General features: G+C 47.3%; 1 protein-coding gene across 3 annotated transcripts in view; it reads right to left on the bottom strand.

The window, feature by feature from the left end:
- Window positions 1-4784, bottom strand: part of PPP1R16B (protein phosphatase 1 regulatory subunit 16B) — a 63144-nt gene extending 58360 nt beyond the window's left edge. Inside the window, exon 1 of one of the 3 annotated variants that reach the window (XM_054081628.1) lies at window positions 4707-4784. The gene's annotated coding sequence lies outside the window, so the exon portion shown is untranslated. Of the gene's footprint in view, window positions 1-2773; window positions 3079-4661; window positions 4681-4706 lie in introns of those variants that run through there. The other 2 variants (XM_054081630.1, XM_054081629.1) reach the window with 2 other exon arrangements.
- Window positions 4785-20410: the final 15626 nt, after the last annotated feature.

The raw sequence follows: 20410 nt of genomic DNA, 5'->3' as shown, positions 1-20410 counted from the left end.
GAGCACGTGGAAAGGAGATGAGGAGAGACAAGTAGATTAATAGAAGACGACAGATTTCAAGTAAGATTGCAATAAGCCTCTTTAAACTTCCCTAAAGGATGAGCCAGCTGGCAAGGCCATCCTAGGAGGTGGTGTAACTCAACTAACAGTCTCGCAAAGAGCCAACAGCTGACCCCTTTCACACATCCCAGCTCACTCCTGCAGCTCTTTAAGCAAGGAGGGCTAAACACACCATGTCTGGATGTTTTACACCTGCAATTACAGCTCTCCTTGCAGAGAAGCCGACAGCCCTGAATTATTTTCTACCATCAGCGAGGTCGGGCTGACCGTTAGCGCCAGCAGAGCACACTGTCCTGCTCTGCCCAGCCCAGCCCAGCCGTACAGCATGTCTCCTTGCCCACGCAGGGACTAATCCTGACCCGCCTTCCCAGGTGCCATGCGCCTTTGGGGAGAGGCAAGTTGCTCCTGTGAAAGCAGGGACGGGGACAACAAGCTGATGAGTGACATCCCTACATCATGCTTTCCCCTCTTTTCCTAAGCTCAGCTCTGCTGGGATCCCATGTCCTCCAAAAACATTAGACCCCTCGTTAGAGGATTTACCCTCTGAGAAGGAAGAGGAGAGGGCTATTCACAGGTGAAGGCAAGCTTCAAGTGTTAAGATATTGATACTTTAAGGGACCAGACTCTCAAAACCTGCTGAAGGTGGGGAGTGAAGGCAAGCTTGAAATGTTAAGATATTGATACTTTAAGGGACCATACCCTCAAAAATCGCTGAAGGTGTGGAGTGGACACCATGCACAGATACAGCTAACAGAAAGAGCTCCCTAGGTCCCCTTTCCAGAACACAACAAGACCCTGTAAGTACTTGAAACCAGAAGCATCACCCTGGTGCAGCTGAGGATTTCAGAGTGAAGAATGGCAGCAGCCAGGTTGTTTGATACCAGGCCAGTTTTTCTTCTTAGACCAATTAGCTGGTGATATAATTTGCCCACTAAGGTCACTGAATCATCATTTAGCAGTTTCAAAGGATACAAGATGAATTGCAGGCCAATTTTCCCCCTCCAGCTCAATGAGTGATTCAAAATGCAGTTAATGATAGTGGTTCATAAGTATCTGGCAGAGGATTTGAGAGGGCAAGTTATTGCCCAAAGAGAGACTGACCTCTTTCACGCCAAAGAAGATAAGCCTGTGAAGATGTAGGACATGATTTTGCTATCTTAATTCACAACCATTAAGTACTCAAGAGCTGCCAAACTTGAGTCAGACACAGGTAAAAGCAAAAGGAAGAAGCAGACCCAAAATCAGGTTAAGGAAGGTCACAGTTAAAAGCCACTTTGTCACCAGCAGCCAAAAGACTTCCTTAAGGATGGCGATAAGAAAGGAATAACGTTCCCAGATGACTTTTAGCACAAACCCTGTATTTTTGTGAGTTTATATAAGATAAAAAATAAGACATGCCTTCATCCACAAAAGCTTCATTATTTGTCAACCTCAGGCTCCATAACCAGTAAACACTGGTTGATGTTTTTCTTCTTACTGGATGAAAGGTGCCTGGAGGCAACAGGCATTTTATAAATTATTAAACCAAGGGAAAATAAGGTTCCAACAAAGTGGTTGCAGAATTGATGCAGAAAGTACCAAGGAGCTGGTACAATTGGTACCAGCACGCTCACACAGAGTCATTTTTTCAGCAACGACAGACTCAACAAGAAGACATTGTTAGAAACGGGCAGCCTGGACACGTGGTTTTGATGGCAAAAAGAAGACGCGGTATCTCAGCGTTTCATCACATCCACCACATATATCTAAAGTTCAACACTTTCAATCTTATTTTTCTTAGGAAATAGTCTCTTATGCTTTCCAGTCAGAAGGAGAAGCACTTTTTAAATCTCAGGAGAGCTCTCAGAACATGAAACAAACCCCTAAAAATATTGTAATCAGAGTATTTTCAGTATCATTCACAGTTTTTGGTCCAACCCGTAGCATAAAGACAAAACAAGGAAGGGGAAAACATAAATGAAAAAGTATTCTTCACATTCAGGATTTAACACATGACAACATCTTTAACAATGAACACCCCCTCCAGATTAAACTCAATTCCAGCCAGAAAACCCCCTTCTGCTTTCTGCCACAACAGTACTCAGCCCTCCTATCTGTGAAAAAGCGCTTAATGGTAACGGCACGGCACAGGACACGCGGGTCAAGGAAGGCTGGGTCAAGGTGAAAGCTAGGGCAGCCCAGGCAGCTGCTTCTCCTGAGGTTCCCCAAGCATTTGTTAAGGAACACAAGAGGGCTCAAACCAAAGTTTCCCCCCCGCCTTGGGTTTGTAAGCCTTCCACTTTCCTTGACGACGCGCAAGAAGCCACTTTCTCTGCTGCTCAGCTGTAGCTTGAAACATCCTCCTACCCATGGAGAAGTTATCACAGTGCAGAAAAGATCTTTACACAATAAGTAAGCAAAGATATAAACATGAACTTGTTGGCTTATCAGAGCAAACCAAAAGCATCTCTCCCAGCAGATACCTCAGACCCTGGAGCTGAAGTTCAGAGTGAAGTTCGCCCAGTCTGCCAGCATCTGAAGGAGACTCTCCCATAAAGACCTTCACCACCTCACACACAAACCAGCAACTGCAATCCTGATGCCACTTCAGGAATTATGGTTCCTTGTATTTTCACTGTCCCCAGTACATTTCCTCCACATCCAAATCGTGCCAGAAGGGACAAGATTTCTACATGCAATAGGCAAAACCCATTCACAAACACAAGAAACCCACCTCTTCAGTGCCTTGGGTTTCAAACAACGACCCATGCCACACAAGGGCACTTCAACACTGCCCCAATAGGGCAACTGCATCCAAGATAAGGCGAGCCAGAGTTCCAGGGTGGATGAGCTGGGTGCCTGATGGTACCCAGCAAGGCAGCGGACTACACTATTACTTAAATGCTTGTCTCCAGCCCAGTCTAGGATTGCACAGGGCTGGAGTTACTGAAACTCCGTGCTGTGATTGCAGCCACCACTCTGGTCACAGCAGGGACCCACGGACACAGACACATGCACCCACAAATATACAGATACAGGGACTCAGGAATACACAGACCCATGGATACAGGGATTCATGGACACACAGACTTGCACACAGACGTACGGACCCACTGACCCACAGACTCACGGAGCCACGCACTCATGGACTCATGCACTCATGGACTCATGCACAAATACACAGGGATTCAGGGATACAATGACCCACTCAAAGGAATTCACAGATACAGGGACCCATGGACACACAGACACACGGACTGGCAGACACACGGACTCACTGAGCTGTGCACTCATGGCCTCACGCACCCACGGACACATGCAACCACAGACACTCAGATTGATGTACCCAAGGACACACGGACTCATGGACTCAAGAACCCACAGACACCTGCAACCACAGACACGTGGACTCACACACCCAAGGACACACGGACTCATGGACGTATGTACCCACAGACGTACAGACACACATAATCAAGCACCCACAGACACACAGACATATGCACCCAGGGACTCATGTACTTGGGGACGCAGGTTCACAGACCGACAGACGCATGGACCCACAGACTCACACTCATGGACACACGGACTTGTGGACTCATGAACTCATGGACTCGTGCACCCACAGATGCACAGACTCGCCCACGGACACACAGACACCCAAGGACACAAGGACTCAGGGACTTGCGGACTCATTCACCCGCAGACTTGTAGACACATGAACTCATGTACCCACAGACCCATGGACTCACAGACACATACACTTGCAGACACATGGACTCACACATCCATGGACACACGAAATTGTGGACACACGGACACGGGCACCCATGGACACACAGATTCAGGGACTCGCAGACACATGCACCCATGGACACAGGCACCCAGGGACACACGGATTCAGGGACTCATGCACTCACACATCCATGGACACATGGACTTGTGGACACACAGACACAGGCACACATGGATTCAGGGACTTGTGGACTCGCACATCCATGGATACACAGAATCATGGACACACGGACATAGGCACCCATGGACACGTGGATTCAGAGATTCACAGACACAAGCATCCACGGACACATGGATTCAAGGACTCATGGACTCACACATCCATGGACACACAGACTCATGGACATGTGGACACAGGCACCCATGGACACATGGATTCAGGGACTCGTGGACTCCCCCATGGACACACAGACACAGGGACTCATGCACTCACACACCTATGGACACACAGACTCGCGGACACACAGACACAGGCACCCACGGACACATGGATTCAGGGACTCGTGGACTCACACATCCATGGACACACAGACTTGTGGACACACGGACACAGGCACCCATGGACACATGGATTCAGGGACTCGTGTACTCACACCCATGGACACACAGACACAGGCACCCACGGACACACGTATTCAGGGACTCACGCACTCACACATCCATGGACTCGCAGACATACAGGCACCCGTGAACAGAGGGATTCAGGGACTCGTGGACTCACACCCACGTATATACGGAGTTATGGACACACGGACACAGGCACACACGGATTCACGGACTCGCAGACACACGGACACAGGCACCCATGGATTGAGGGACTCATGGACCCGGGGACACACGGCTCCCACGCACCCACGGCCACCAGGACTCACCCGGCGGCCCCGGCCCCGCTCCCGGCGCGCGGCTCCCCGCATCCCGCACTCACCGCCGCTCCGGCCCCGGCCCCGCCCCGGGGAGGCGCCGCGGGGGAGGAGCCGAGCATCGCGGGGATGGCGAACCGGGGCTGCTCCGCACCTGGGCGGGGGGGGGGGGGGGGGGGGATTAACGTCAGGAAATAAATCGGGAGATAGAGAAAAAGAATTGTGGAATGGTTTGGGTGGGAGGGGATCTCAAAGCCCATCCAGTTCCGCCCCGTGCCGTGGGCAGGGACACCTCCCACGGGGTCAGGGGGCTCCAAGCCCCGTCCAGCCCGGCCTGGAACAGGGATGAGGCGGCCAGAGCCACAGGAAAGCTGGGGAGGGGCTGTGTACAAAGGCCTGTAGTGATAGGACGAGGGGCAATGGGGATAAACTGGAGAGGGGCAGATTTAGACTGGACATAAGGAGGAATTTCTTCACCATGAGACTGGGGAAAGACTACAGACTGGGGGAAGAGTGGCTGGAGAGCTGCACGGAGGAGAAGGACTTGGGGGTAATGGTTGACAGCGACTGAACATGAGCCAGCAGTGTGCCCAGGGGGCCAAGAAGGCCAACGGCATCTTGGCTTGGATCAGAAATGGGGTCACCAGCAGGTCCAGGGAGGGGATTCTCCCTCTGTACTCGGCACTGATGAGACCGCACTTCGAATACTGTGTTCAGTTCTGGACCCCTCACCACAAGAAGGGTGTTGAGGCTCTGGAGCGTGTCCAGAGAAGAGCAACAAAGCTGGTGAGGGGCTGGAGAACAAGTCTTATGAGGAGCGGCTGAGAGAGCTGGGGTTGTTTAGCCTGGAGAAGAGGAGGCTGAGGGGAGACCTTATTGCTCTCTACAACTACCTGAAAGGAGGTTGTGGAGAGGAGGGAGCTGGGCTCTTCTCCCCAGTGACAGAGGACAGGACAAGAGGGAATGGCCTGAAGCTCCATCAGGGGAGGTTCAGGCTGGATATCAGAAAAAAATTCTTCACGGAAAGAGTCATTGGGCACTGGAACAGCTGCCCAGGGAGGGGGTCGAGTCGCCTTCCCTGGAGGTGCTTAAGGAACGGGTGGATGAAGTGCTTGGGGACATGGTTTAAGGGAGTGTTAGGAATGGTTGGACTCGATGATCCAATGGGTCCTTTCCAACCTGGTGATTCTATGATTCTGTGGTGAGGCACTGGAACAGGTTGCCCAGAGAATTTGCAGCTGCCCCTTCCCTGGAGGTGTTCAAAGCCAGACTGGATGAGGCTTTGAACAACCCGATCCAGTGGGAGGTGTCCCTGCCCATGGCAGGGGGTTGGAACTGGATGAGCTTTAAGGTCTCTTCAAACCTAAACCATTCTGTGATTCCATGACTTCTCTGGGCAACCTGTGCCAGTGCCTTCCCACCCTCATCGTGAAGAATTTCTTCCTGACATCTTTCCCCTTCCAATTTAAAGTCATTCCCTCTCATCCCATCACTCCATGCTCTTGTAAAAAGCCCTCCCCAGATTTCTTGTAGCTTCTCTTCAGGTACTAGAAGCTGTTCTAAGGTCTCCCCACAGCCTTTTCTTCTCTAGGCTGAACAACCCCAACTCTCTCAGCCTGTTGTCATAGCAGAGGTGATCCAGCCCTCAGATGATCTTCATATCCCTCCTCTGGACCCATTCCAACCGTTCCATATCCTTCTTATGTTGGAGATCTTCAAGTTTTAGTGGAGAGTTGCAGCCCCGCCTTGGCCTTCCTGCGGCTGCAGATAAGAATCGCTCTGACTTCTGGCTGGGTGCAAGATGCGGGATGCTGCTGCCTATGCTGGAGCTGGAAAGTCTAGGGAGGATATCCGGGTCAAAAAACATTTTGCCCTTTTTTCAGTGTAAATAGCGGAGCCCGGCAGCAGGTTCCTGTTTGCCACAGAGCAAATCAATGCGAGGGATGGAGCCCCAAAGCGTTTTTTTTTTAGGAGAAACTAAAAGGCACCCCCAATGCAATGCAACATTCACGTCAGGCTTTTCAAGCATTGTGACTGATGCCGAAAGCAAACGCCATTCCTGAAGTATGCCTCATGCCCATTTTACAGACGGACAGAGAGGCAGATAAGTCTTTGCCCAGAGTCAAAGCCAGTCATCGGAGCTGGGAGAGAATCCAAGAAGCCTCCTGGGCCAGGGAGTGGCAAATGGGAGCCCACACTCACCCTTGCATGGGCTGGGAGCAGAGCAGAGATGATTCCTCATGCTGCTGTCGGATATTGTGTCTCGGATTGGTTGCCTTTTCCATGGCGAAATAGGTTTCAGAAAGTTTGGAAGATTAATCACCATCAGCCCTGTGTCTCCTTGGGAAAGGGCCCCAGCCCTAACAAAACAACGGGGAGACAGCTCTGACCATCGAGCTGTGGGGTTTCATTGAAACTTCCTAGCTCAACAAATGTTTTTTGGTTTGAAATCTGACTTGCTCCTTTGAACGGGATGATGTCTGTTTATGGCTAATAAACCTAGATCTTTGCAGTTGTAGATAAGCATGAGAGAGCATCTTGGGCATGAAAGTCTGATTAAGGTGGGGGCTTACTCTTACCAAGGAGCCCTGTCCAGAATTCCCATAGTACGGCAGCAACTGTGGTTTAAGAGTCACCAAAGGGCACATGGAGATGCACCTTCACTGTACAAACTTGTCTTATTTGTGCATTTGTATGTGTAAAAAGCTGGAAAACAAGGCTGGTAAGAAGAAAGTAAATCTGTGTCCTCCTCCTCACTATATCCACAGAGGCGTAGGTGCAGGATGGGAGGAATCGGGAAATTTTTAGCTGACTTTACAGTTAGTTACTGCTCTAGGACTAGACTTAGATCCTCGCTAGCCAGAGACCCTGGCAGCCCTGAGCTTTGCAGGGTGGCGGAAGCTTTCCAAAGCACAAGTCTGTCAGCCAGAGCCTTAGCCCTTGGCACTGGAGAGCTGAGCAACTTTGGCCCAGTCTCTGAAGTCCATAATTCAGTTGTCTGTTTATTTAAAATATGTTGTAAGCACAGCTGCGTTCTGAGGCACGTATGGTAATGATGAGGGGAGTCGCATAAATAAAGTGGCTCCATGCCAGACCAGTGAGTCAGCGTAAAGAGCTGAAATGCATCTTAACAGCTAGAGGATCAAAAAAAAAGACTACTCATTTTCTGTTCAAATTTGGGTATGAGCATTGCGATTGGGGAGATAAGGCCAGCTACCACGTCAGCAGGCTCTTGCGGTGCCCAGAGCCCAGGAATGAAGAAGGTGGAGATCTTCAGGGCAGAGGGAGGGGTGAGCGCGTCAGAGAGAGCCTGCAGGCATCCGCATCATCCTCCTTTTTGCCAGCAAAGCAAAGCGTTTGATTTGGTTGCCAATATGAAGGTCTGGAGCTAGAATAGAAATACAATTGGTTTGTTTTCTAATACAGGCAAAATTCACTGTGTCAAGTTTTCTTTTTTGTACAAATTAAAAATATAATGAAAATTTAGGGTTAAAAAACCTCCAGCTATTTCAAAAGTGAAGTTTCTTAAAAAGCACATCCAGCATTTTCAAAGACCCAGTTTCTAACATCTCCACTCTCATCCAGTGTTCAATCCAATTTCACAGCTAGTTTTGGTCCCTTGCGTTATTTTCTTGAGCAAGTTCACTATTCGCTGGAAAGAATTCACCCAGCCCTAAGAACAGGCTTTTTCTCTTGTGCTTTTACAATACATACCTTACTCACTGGTTGAATCAGATTCTGGAAACCAATTGACTCTCCTGGATTAAAAAAGTAGGTAGGAAGTGGTAATGATTGAAGGACACTGAACAGACCCCATAATTGGCTGCCCAGAAGGAGCTGCCAGTCTTGGGCTGTGCTGGCAGCTTAAAAATGTGGAAGTGTAAAAAAAATATAGTCCTTGTTCTGCAGGCGTACAGAGCACGTGTGCTTGCGGTTGCTGCTTCATCGTATGCTCGCATGGTGACAGCTTGTCAAAACAGAAACTGGCTGAGCGTAGGTAGGCTGCAGCGGGAGCCGAGTGTCGTAGGAGGAGCTGGCAGCTCTGTGCACGAGCTGAAGGTGCTGGCCCATTTTTCCTTTCACCTCTTCCATTTATGCTTCCATCTCTACAGTTTTAATTCCTAGAGAGATTTTTCTTTTTGCGATCTTTCAAGGTCTCCCGATGTATTTGCTGATAGCAAGGAAGTAGACAATGACCATACTTAAACCTGCTGTGAAAGAGCACAAGCCTCTGCAAAGCAGAGGAGCAAGCTATGCTCTGGTGTCCTAGCACCGCGGGGCAATGCTCGTGGGCCACATTTGGCAGCACAATAAGGGCTGGGAAAAAGAAACAAGCCATGAAACAAGAAGTGAAGGTAGAAGTTAGTCAGTACACGATGGCAGATGATGTGATTGAGAGCAGCCCTGCGGAGAAGGAGTTGGGGTGCTGGTCGATGAGAAGCTCAACATGAGCTGGCAACGTGTGCTCGCAGCCCAGAAGGCCAATCGTGTCCTGGGCTGCATCAAAAGCAGCGTGGCCAGCAGGGCGAGGGAGGGGATTCTGCCCCTCTATTCCTCTCTTGGGAGATCTCATCTGGAATACTGTGTCCAGTTCTGGAATCCTCAATGTAAGGAGATGGAGCTGTTGGAATGGGTCCAGAGGAGGCTACAAAGATGATCAGAGGGCTGAAGCATCTCCCATACGAGGACAGGCTGAGAGAGTTGGGGTTGTTCAGTCTGGAGAAGAGAAGGCTCCAAGATCGTATAGTGATCTTCCAGTACCTGAAGGGACTACAGGAAAGCTGGGGAGGGACTGTTCATAAAGGCTTGTGGGGGTAGGATGAGGGGGTACAGGTATAAACTGGAGAGGGGCAGATTTAGACTGGACATTAGGAAGAATTTCTTCACCATGAGAGTGGTGGGACACTGGCACAGGTGACCCAGGGCAGTTGTAGCTGCCCCATCCCTGGAGGTGTTCAAGCCCAGGTTGGATGGGCCTTGGACAGCCTGAGCCAGTGGGATGTCCCTGCCCATGGCGGGGGGGTTGGAACGGGATGATCTTTAAGGTCCCTTCCAACCCAAACTATTCCATGATTCTAAGTTAGTCGTGGTCAGTGAACATGGGCTGCTTTGAGCACTGAGGCTCGCCCAGCACAAGAGGTAAAGCCAGCTGGGCAGGGGAGGCGTGGAGAGCAGAGGGAGGATGAGGGAGATGAGAGTGGGAGAGTTGGAGAAACAGCAGCAAATGAGCAATTTTGCAGTGTTAACATTAAGGACAAGAGGTTTCAAAGAGAGGTAAAAGAGGAAATCAATGGCCCAGAGCAGGGACAATAGTGGGGTAGTAGAATGCGAGGAGCAACTCACCTGTAGGGTGAAGGAAGCAATGAGGGACAAGAAAAGGAAGAAACGCGCAAACCATTGCCTGTTGTGAAACACTATTTTTGAAGGAAGATACACGACTAAAATCACTGACATTGGTTATTGTTTGTAAAAAGAAAAACCAACAAAAAAACCCCAAAACCAAAAAAAAAAAACCCAACATGCAAACAGATTCAAGGGCTTGGAAAGAGCTGAAGTCATGGGACGTCTCTCAAATGCCCTGCAGAAGGGTACATGGAATAACCAAGGGCTGATGGAAACAGGAAAATTGAGGGAAGGAAATCAGTAAAAGAGGGAACAAGAGGACATGAGGGAAAGCTGGAAGTGGCAGCAGAAATGTGGGACTAAAAGATAAAGGTATAGAAGGTTAGGTCTGGGAAGAGCCAGGACCAGGTTGACCTGTGGAAGATTTCATGCCTTGACAGGAAAGAAATACTACAGAGCGGTGGCAAAGATCCACGGTTTGCAAGGTTACGAGTTAAAATCCCTGTGGTTAGGAGCTGGATGCCTGCCCGGTGCCGAGTATGAAACTGTGTTCCCATTATTAACGGTGTGCTCTTCCTTGTCCTTTCCCTTCACCTGAAGGAATGGAATGGGTACCTCAGCCCCACCTTATCACCTATGCCTGTATTGAGAGCTTTCATTAGAAGTACGGCAGTGCCTTAGTGCCAGAGGAGCATGCCCATAGTGTCACTTGAGCACCTGGCATGAAATCCCGTGGGAGCTTGCTTTTGGGCAGGGGATTAATGGAAGGGGAAGTTTGATTTGGCGGTGGTTTCATCCTCCCAACTCCACACAGATGGCATCATGACAAGCCGGAATTATACTGCAGGAGAGCAGAGCCCACTGGAGCAGCAGCAGACCTTCAGTAACAGTGGCTTTAATCTCACATTTAATCCCTACATCTTTTCTAATGCCTAAAGTCCCCTTCTGTTCTCCCTCCTGCTGAAGCAGAGCAGAGAAACATGTGGACTAGGTGCTACCACAAGCAGTTTTGGGGAGAAGACCACCTAAGCAGCACAGCATTTCTTTCTGCTTATGGTTTGGGGGCTGGAAAGCTTTTCGTATAACACAGCTCTGCATCTTGTTTCTTTCCTCCAGTCCTCAGACTGCAGTTAATACCTGGTGCTTACCTTCTTCACAGCAGGCTGGGAAGATTAATTAGAAAGATTGTCTCAAGGTGCAAACTTTGCATCTGGCTAAAAATTTTGAAGGTCAGAAATAAGCCGGTTTAACTCAACATCTCTGTGTTCGTGAGAAGCTTTGAGGCAAAGATGTTTAATGGCTAGATACAACTTATAACCTAAACATAAAAGCATAGGATGCTACTTGTTCTGCACAAGCTCCTTCTACTAATATACTAGCAACAGATGCTGTCTTATGGAGTTTACAAGTGACAGCAACTCACAAGGAAGGAAACTTCTTAAAACATCTTCCAAAAGGACTTAGAATCAGAAGGAAGGCCCGTGGCTACCTGGAAACAAGCATTTCTGGACAGCCCTACACTCAGTGCTGAAGGCTGTCAGGAAGTAAAGATCACATTAAGCAAAGCACAATGCTCCTAAAACATCTCAATGCTGGGCTTTACAGAAGGATGGTTTTAGATAAAACAATGCTATTGTATTTGCAGCCATGCTGACTCCCTTCCTTTGACTGAAATAAGCCATCAATCCTCATAGTGTCCTTAAACTGCTCAATTTCAGGCCTTGAAGAAATCATCCAGTCTACAATTCACTTATGGGACAGGAGTGATCCTTCACCTACATGTCACATAGATAGAAGTTTGGAAGATAATTGCCATGCTCCTGATCTCCAGCCTGCATTGCAGCCTGAGGGCTACACCCGGAGAGAGAACAGAAATCCAGAGCGGGGCTAGCAAGATTGGTACATCAGCAAAATGGGGTCTATACCATCCTAGGCAACACCTGCAGCACTACACGTTTCTCTAACCTCTAGCTTCTTTCATCTATTTAAAGTAGTAAATGCATGGAGACTGTCCATACCCACAGATACACCCCTAGATCGCAGGATTGTAACAGCATTATTAAGTCTGGTGATAAATACAGAAAGCAGCACTAATTTTGAAAGCAAATGTCAGTTTTGCAGAGGATCTTCATGGTTGAAGAGAAGGTCAGAGCGCTACCGGAGGAGAAACATGACATTTTCTACCCAGCTACCACATACTGGTCTCATTAAAGGGCCTTCCACCTTCAAGTGGACACCTGTTGATTGGCAATTAATTCTAATATCGCCTGTGCACTGCACTTGAGACTCGTCAGTGCTTTGTCATCACCTGTGAGCTTTCTCCTGGGTTTAAGCAAATATTGTATGATAAGCCGGTTTACACTAATTGTACAGAATGTTTAGCCATAAAATCCTCTGTGGCATTCAGGTATTTGACAAGCTGAAGAATTTTAAAGGTGTGCCTGGCATTTCTGTTTAGATCTACAACAGTTTAATGTATTTTCTAATCCAATCTCAGAGAGAATCTTGGCCTCAGAACCTTTTGGAACAGAAAAACTGCAAGTAGGTTTCCTGAATCATAATTTCAAGCCCTTGGTTTGGGCTGGCACTTTCATCACGTGAACCAACCATGCAATGTCTTGAAGCCAGCCCAGTTCCCCAGTTCTGCTGCCCAAGGAGCTCCATCTCCTGTTTTCCAGATGAGTTTATTCATGGGGAGTTTCTCTCCATCCATTCCTGTGGCTCTGGTGCTTTCACTCAAGTTCTTCTCCTCTCATGGGAATGACCACACACAGTTGGTTTCCTGGACCAGCACCCCAAAGAGCAGCCCATGAATGGCCAACACCTTCAGCCTTGACCTGGAGCAAGTCCTCACATCAGTGTACTAGACAGCCGTACCTGGCTGGGCTAACTTCAGAGATGCTCCAAGTTCATCAGTTCTTGACCATCTGTGAAGTAAAAGAGCACAAGGAGACTTTTAATGCTGGAGCTGCTGCTCAGCGCTCTGGGGAGCACACGTGTCCGTCTCACCAGGAAACGGAGAACCTGACAGTTCATGCATTTTTAATGATGCTGCTCAGCAGAGTACACATTTGATAGCTGAAGGCATAAAAGCCTCACCAGCAGCAGGAGTGTCGGAAGCCTTTGTCCATCTTTCAGGGCCAGATCTAGTTTCTACAGCTAATGGAAGTTCCCCCCGTTAGTTTTAGCAGGACTGACTTAGGCTCCGAGCAGCTACACGCAAGAAAAACTGCAGCTTGGACATACAGGTGTGATAATCAGGGAGCAGGTAATAAGGATTTTAACACATATTTCATGTTTAGAATTTTCTCCTCCATAAGAAGGATGGCTTTCCTGGTCAGTGACATTATTGTATAGAACAAGAGGCTGTTGTGACAGCACTTGGAAAACTAGGGTTATGTTCTCTGTGGTGTCAGAGTCCTTGTCATGCATGTCCAGTGTTTCCAAGTGAGGGTACGCCTTTGTGCTCTTTAAATCCATAAATGAACATTTAATTAAACAGAAATTAAGAGCAGTGAGAACTCAGCAACACCAACAGACACATCAGGAGGTACCAGAAGCTCAGCCCTTTATTAAGGTCACCTGATGTTAGAAACACAGCCTCAAGGTTAAGGTAGCAAGCCTTAATTGTATGTCCAGTATTGCACAACTCACACAGCACTAAAAATAATACTGGGATTTCTTTCTCCCCCTGAGGCTACTGAAGCCTGGTTTAATGGTGTATCAAGACAACCTAACGGAGCAAGAAAACATATGCAGAACAAACATCTGCATCAACAGTCATTGGAGCACACAAGTCATTCCTGCTATGAACTTGGGGATTATTTTAAAGCCTGCCAGACTTTTCTCGTTTTTCTGGAGCTTTTAGCAAAGCAGATGCATGTTTATCATTCCTCGGTGCATTCAGCAGTGAGTCCCGGCACGGCTCTGCATCTATTGCAGGTCAAGATTTTTCTAATTACTTTCATATATATTCCAGTTAACTATCTTCATTAATGTTACAGCATAAATGAAAGACTATCTTTCCATTGAGATCCTAATGAGTAAACAGGAACCAAGACAAGAGTAGTAAGAAGAAAATTACTGATGACAACTGTGCTACAGTATTTACAATGAGAAAAAAATTTTCTAATCAATATTAATTGGAAGTTTCTCACTCTCAGAGCTCAGGTGCTTACTAAGCATCTAGTTCCTGGTTGTACCAGCTAGTCTGACAACAGACATTACTCTTATAAAGAGTTTGTCTTTCTAATATGTTTTAACACAAGAATGAACTTATGGGAAAAACACTACGAAACAAGGAACAAAGAGCAAGATGATGGCTGTTTCGTGGATGAGTGTTGTCCACATACTCCTCCATTTCCTAAGAAATAAAACATACTTTCTAGTTTCAATTAGATGTTTTGCTGTGTGATGAGGGCTTCATTTCGAGTTTTTATCAATGTCCCATGTCCCGGGCACTACAGCTTCTTGTGAACAATTACCAAAGTTTAACCAGGTAGTTATTCGGCTGTTAAAAAGTTAACTCTGGATGAAAACTCGCACAACTAGGGGTGAAGTTATCAAAACCAAGCCTTTGCCACTTCATTACATAAACAATTGCAACATAAACACTCAAAGCAGTTTGAAAGCATTGACTCATCAGCAAGGACACAGAGAGCTACCACACTGCTGGAGTTCCCAGGAAAACAGAAGTGCAGAAGGGAATGTGGCATCATAGAAATAGAAAAGGGTATTGAGTAGAATTGTTACAAAGCATATGAAATTATTCTAAATTTTGATAACTGCTTAGCATTTAATTTCTCTTTTTTTTTTCTCTTATAATTCCACCCACAGGTGAAGAAATAAAGCCCTGATTTTTGAAGCAAGTTCTCTCTCGAACACTCAGCACAGAATCCCAGCAGCTGATGGTGTAATGAGTTAGTGCTGGTTACCAGCAGGGCTTGAACTGGGGACTTGCAGCCCTAAACATCCCGAGGGGAAGGGTTCTGCTTGGAGCAGTACTCAGTAGCAAACCTAACTAAACTACTCTACCCTAAACCCACTCATTTTTTAAGGGCCTTTGAGAAGGATTATTCTGGAGAATGAAAGATTGAGGAATTCGTGAGGTTTAATCCGAGTTGTCTTAATTTCTTAAGGACTTACAATATTTTCATACTCACAAGAGAAATGCAACTCTGCAGATTCTCTGCTTAGAGTTTAGGAGGAACTTGGGACAGCTGCCTCCTTGGCTGGCTTACAGCAGGCTGCAGTGGGGACAAGGTGTTCCTCTTTTAATGCTTCGGTATCCGTGTTAAATTATTCCCAAGGGGCACTTGCAGTGGTTAAAGTGGGAAACTTCTGGTCTGCCTTGTGCCAACAGACCTCTGTATCCAGGTTTGTCAGCTTGGGATAAAGGCTTTCACAAAACAGCCACCAAAGCTTTCAGGTGTGGTGAATTAAACTACCCAGCTGCTCCTTAGAAGCACCTACGCAGCATTTCAGGACGCTCAATAATATATAACACAAAATGCTATAGCTAAGCTTCTTTGTTAAGCTCTTAAATTTTCTTGGTGAGGGTATTTTAGAGGCATATGGAGGGGGAGGCATCAGTGAAGTCCCCAGAAATACAGATTTATATCCTGTGAGTCTCACAGCTGTGGTGAGTGTTCTCAGTAAAAATTATTTTCTTGACTGTGCCTTAAATCATGCTCCAGGTAATAACGACAGTCTGATGTTGAAATATTGGGGCCTTGTATCAAGGAGATACTCTTATTCCTGACCATGAAGCAGTGAAAAAAAAGTTAAATCTGAAATAAAGCAGGAAGAAGTAAGGCTTCCAAAACCAATTAATATATCGACTGAAGCCTTGCCTTGTTATCAGACTGAGCACTTATAAATCCCCTAACAATGCCCAGTCCTGAAATATCACACTCTGCTGAGGCAAGACTATGCAGTAGGTTTTGACTCCTCAGTCAGGTGTGTGTGTGGATACATACACATATATATATATAAACATACATAATATGTACATATAAACATACATATACCCACAGAGTGTAACAGAAGTTTCAGGTTTGACTTTCTTTAAAAAGAAAGGCACAATTTGCAGCACTCATGAACGCACAGATACTGAGACTCACTTTGGAAGCCAGGCTTTGGCATCATGCTCCAGGACAAAGCCCTGGAAGCCACCTCACAGTCCATCCCAAAGCTGGGGAGATGTTGCACTGCTGCTTAGGAGTGAGAGGACTGCAGGTTCAGATGTGCTATTGTCAATTAAATGGTGTAGGCAGGGATATAGAAAAATCCTCTCCTACTTCTTTTTACTAATTCAAGCAGGCAGCTCTTCTTTCATTTCTTAAGAGAAGAATTGGAATTAATGGGTTGCTATAAATTCCTCAGTACTGGAAAACTGATGCTTTCGCTGTCTCTGCTCTACAGAGGCATGAAGCAGTGTTGGAAGAGAAATATCAATGCAGTTTCCTGTGGCTATTGCACATCTATGGCAAGTGGCACTATGGTATGGGGTAGAGCCCAGGCAGAAGATGCAATTTAAAGATAACCAAGAGCTCTTGAACTAATGAGTCAGTAAGAGACAGACACAAGACCTGCCCCTGCCTGGAGGGGCTGCAGGAACACCGCAATGAATCAGCAGAAATCCCAGATGAAGACACATTTGTGGGGTGGACTTGGTTTGCCCCAGCCTTGCCCTGGGTCACAGCCTCCTTTGTCCTCTGACCATCTCAGCCAGATACTACAGGAAACCTCTGTTTGCTGAGAATTTAAAAATAACCAAAAAGACTCCTATTCAAGGCTCTAAGTGCCCCAGCGTTGCACACAACCTAAGTCCCAGCAGCATTAATACCTGAAGAACTCAGCCAGCACCTTTCCACCTCTTTTCCACTGAGGGAATCATTCACTTCCTCTCCTTCAAGTCCAATCAACTGATGCCTTCCATGATGTGCCAAGAAGGCCACTAAATCAGATTTGTCGGTGTCATCAAAACCACCCGTGATCAGACACATCAGTTTAGATCAACCCAGCATCCAGCACGCCGGTCATCACCAGCAGAAAAATAACTCGAACAGTTCATTTGTGTCCTCTGCAGTGAATCCGCTTTGCACGCATTCATAGAAGACAACAGTCCCTTTTCTTCTGCAGCAACGGCCGCTGCCAGGCTGCGGCTCAGCGAGCCCCAGCCAAACTGGCAGGACCATAAAGGAAAGGGCTCAGGTCGCTGGCAGGGCTGACTAAACTTGTTCAACCTGAATACTCTGTTTCAACCCAAGCCTCAAGATACCAGCGCCACCAACCAGCGCCAACAGACAGGTCCGTGACCTCCTAGCGCCGCTTGGCACCAAGCCTGTGCGAAAGGGGCACTGGCATCAGCAGCACCGCCACAGCTGTTGCAATAGAGATATTCATTCTCTATAGGGCCACCAGGCTGTTGTCCACACTGTAACAGATACGTCAAAGCAAGAGGACAAAGCAAAGCTACGGCAGCGCTCTGTTTTTTTTCCCCTTCAATTTTATTAGCCTTTACCATCTTCTGCGCTCAGCCTGGCCACGCACAGCAATGGCAATAGTGTGGGAGGGGTTCTGGGAGTGGAGATCAGCAGGCTCAGGAGCAGGAGAAGCAAAGCATCACAAAGGAGTCTCCAAACTACATATTACTTTCAGCCATCTAAGAGCCTGGGAAACAGTCAGTTGTTCTAATCTTGGTGGTCCCTGGTGAGATGCTCTTTGCTTGGGAGCTCTTCTTTGAGGAGCTACAGTAGGAAACCCTGTCTAAGAGTGACCATTAAGCCTTCTCTAGAGTCAAGAGTACAAAAACATTGGCTTAGATCTTGGTCTGCAGCTTTCTTTGCTGTTGTTTTCTGTCTGAAAATGTGTCTTCTATCTAGAGTGAACATCCTTTAAGGGAGAATGGAGTCTGTGACCACTGCACTCAGCAGGAGATAGAGGCCAGAAACACATGCCCAACTAAAACACCGTTTGAATCCCACCCTCAGCAGCCACCGCGCAGAGTTTAAGATAGGCAGGGATTTGAGCCTAGGGTTTAACAGGAGATAGAGCATTCTTTGCAAGCACCTGGGGTGGGGTGGCCCTGGGGCTCACCTGGTACAGAGGCAAGGCAACAGATGACAAGGAGGAGCGGTACCTGTTTGGCACGAGGCAGCCTGTTTCCTACCTCTCCATCAGCAAATGCAAATCAACAGACCCAGAACTTTGGAAAATCTCATTATGAGTATAAACCCTCTGTGAGATAAAGCTGATTCTCAGCTTGCCTCCCCCCACCCTCATTTTCCCACACTAAACCCCATCCCCCTGAGCCCTCCTCCTGCTCACCCACACCCCACCACTAACCACAGCACGAAGAACTCCAAGTAACCAAACCCCCAGCTGGGTAGAATCACTTTTATTCTGCCAGGATTAGAAATGCTCCAATCAACCGTGCCGTGTCATTACTGCAGTGATGTTACAGAGCAAAGTGGAGGTGTGAAAAGTTCATACTGCTTTATTTAGCGGCAGGTGATTAGTTAAGTTGCAGAGATGGGGTTTTTTTTTCTCCATTCTCCTTTCCCTCTTCTGTGAAAAATTCAATTTGCCTTAAGGCAGCTGATACTGACCTAATCCCTCAGCAGCCCAGACCTGACCTGCTGCAAATTTCCACCTCTATCAAAAGCACAGAACTACATTCCTCTCTCTGACAATACAATGGCCCCTGGATCCACTTACCTTCAGGCCCTGCTTAAAACCTGCGCTGCAAAACATGTTATATAATCGTAAATGAAAAGCCAAATCCGTGTGAAACAGCAGGTAGAAATGCTATAATGTGTTTCACTTGTTTGACAAACCCTAAAGAGCGTCATTAAATATTTTCTATAGTTCTTTCTTTAGAGGCTTACAGTTTTTCTTTCTCCTCCCTTCCCTGCTAGGTTCTTAAATCCTTTCTGCTCAACAAACACTAATTTTCTTTTGTCCTGCTAGTGCTAAAATTGATATCTCCATTAATCACTCTTCTTCCCTTCCCCGTACACCTAATTGACCAGGGTTGCTAATAATGTCAGCAGAGATCTGGGAGGGCTACTTAATACCAAAGAACTCCTGGGGAATCAGCTCAGGGAGCAACTGCAGTCAGAAATAAGCACTTATTTTGTATTTCAGCCCTGCAAAACCAGATAGCTCGAAGTTCACTCTCCTCCTTCTACATTCAGAAGTTTAAGCAAATAATTTGAAGGTCATATACTAGAGTACAAGTTGTTTCCACACCCTCTTGATGACGCCCTGCTCAGCTGCGTTCCCCAGAGGGTGAAACACAAGTGTAACAGTGAGCTTTTCCTCTAGAGAAGTGGACAAGTTGGGGTTAGCGTGCAGCTACGTAAAAGGAAAAAGCACAAATGTGCTTACGTTGCACCAGAAATTGGTGATGGTGGCCAAGAGCTCAGAAGCAAACCAGCGATGTGCAGGCAAGGCTACAGCACAGCATATCAGGGTCTGGATGAAGCAGGGACTCTGCTCCTGCTGAGGTCATCGGTGCTGAATTTCCACCAGGAGAAGATAAATGCTCCCAGATTCGAGGACTTGGCAGCAGAAGCTGTACTGTACACAAGATAAAGGGATGACGTATCATTGCTGGGATTGAGAACCCCATGGGATGTACCAGGGCACCGCAGGGACAGGCAACAGCAACAGTTGTATGGGTTGCTTCACCCATAGGCAGGATGGCTGGCACGGAGGATCTCCCTGGTTTGTGTAAGTGTAAAGATGTACCAATGCACCTTTTCAGAGCTCTCCGGATCCACAGGAGCGCTTCATACTGATGCGCAGGTACTTGGAGTGGGTGAAAATATCTCCATGGTGTCAGGCTCTCTCGTTTCAGAAGCCTGCACTGAGATGGTGCGTGTGCACCAGCTATGAAAGGAATATGCTGAAGGGCTGGGAGTGACCACAGGGTCATTTCTACTTCTCTACAAGACTTCTGGTTCCCAAAGTGGCCAGGACATGTAGCTTAGGCAAAATATGGGAGACAGGAGTGAAAAACAGAGCATGTCTTCTGCAGAGCTCTGATAACAGGAGGCTTTTCATTCTGTGTATTCCATGAAACGGTGGTGGAAGAAGAAAAAGGGACCACTCGGAAAATCCTGTTGTTCGCCCCAGCACCCTGTCTGCAGCCGGGGAAGGGGGATGCTGCAGACACGAAACAAGGCTCCCTGGGACTCTCTCTCCACATCTCAAGCAAGGCATTCTGCCTTTTATATCCTTCTTCTCTCCTGTCTAATGGCTTAAACTTCTTTTGCCAAAAGCTAAATTATTTTTAAAACTCTTTTCATGTAGTCATTTGAGGAAACTCTCCTCTGGAGGAATTAGTCTATCTTTATGTTCGGTAA

This window comes from Cuculus canorus, chromosome 16 (assembly GCF_017976375.1).
Source record: "Cuculus canorus isolate bCucCan1 chromosome 16, bCucCan1.pri, whole genome shotgun sequence".
NCBI classification, from domain to species: Eukaryota; Metazoa; Chordata; class Aves; order Cuculiformes; family Cuculidae; genus Cuculus; species Cuculus canorus.
The sequence above is the reverse complement of the archived record's forward strand: the minus strand, read 5'-3'. Positions and strand labels throughout refer to the sequence as shown.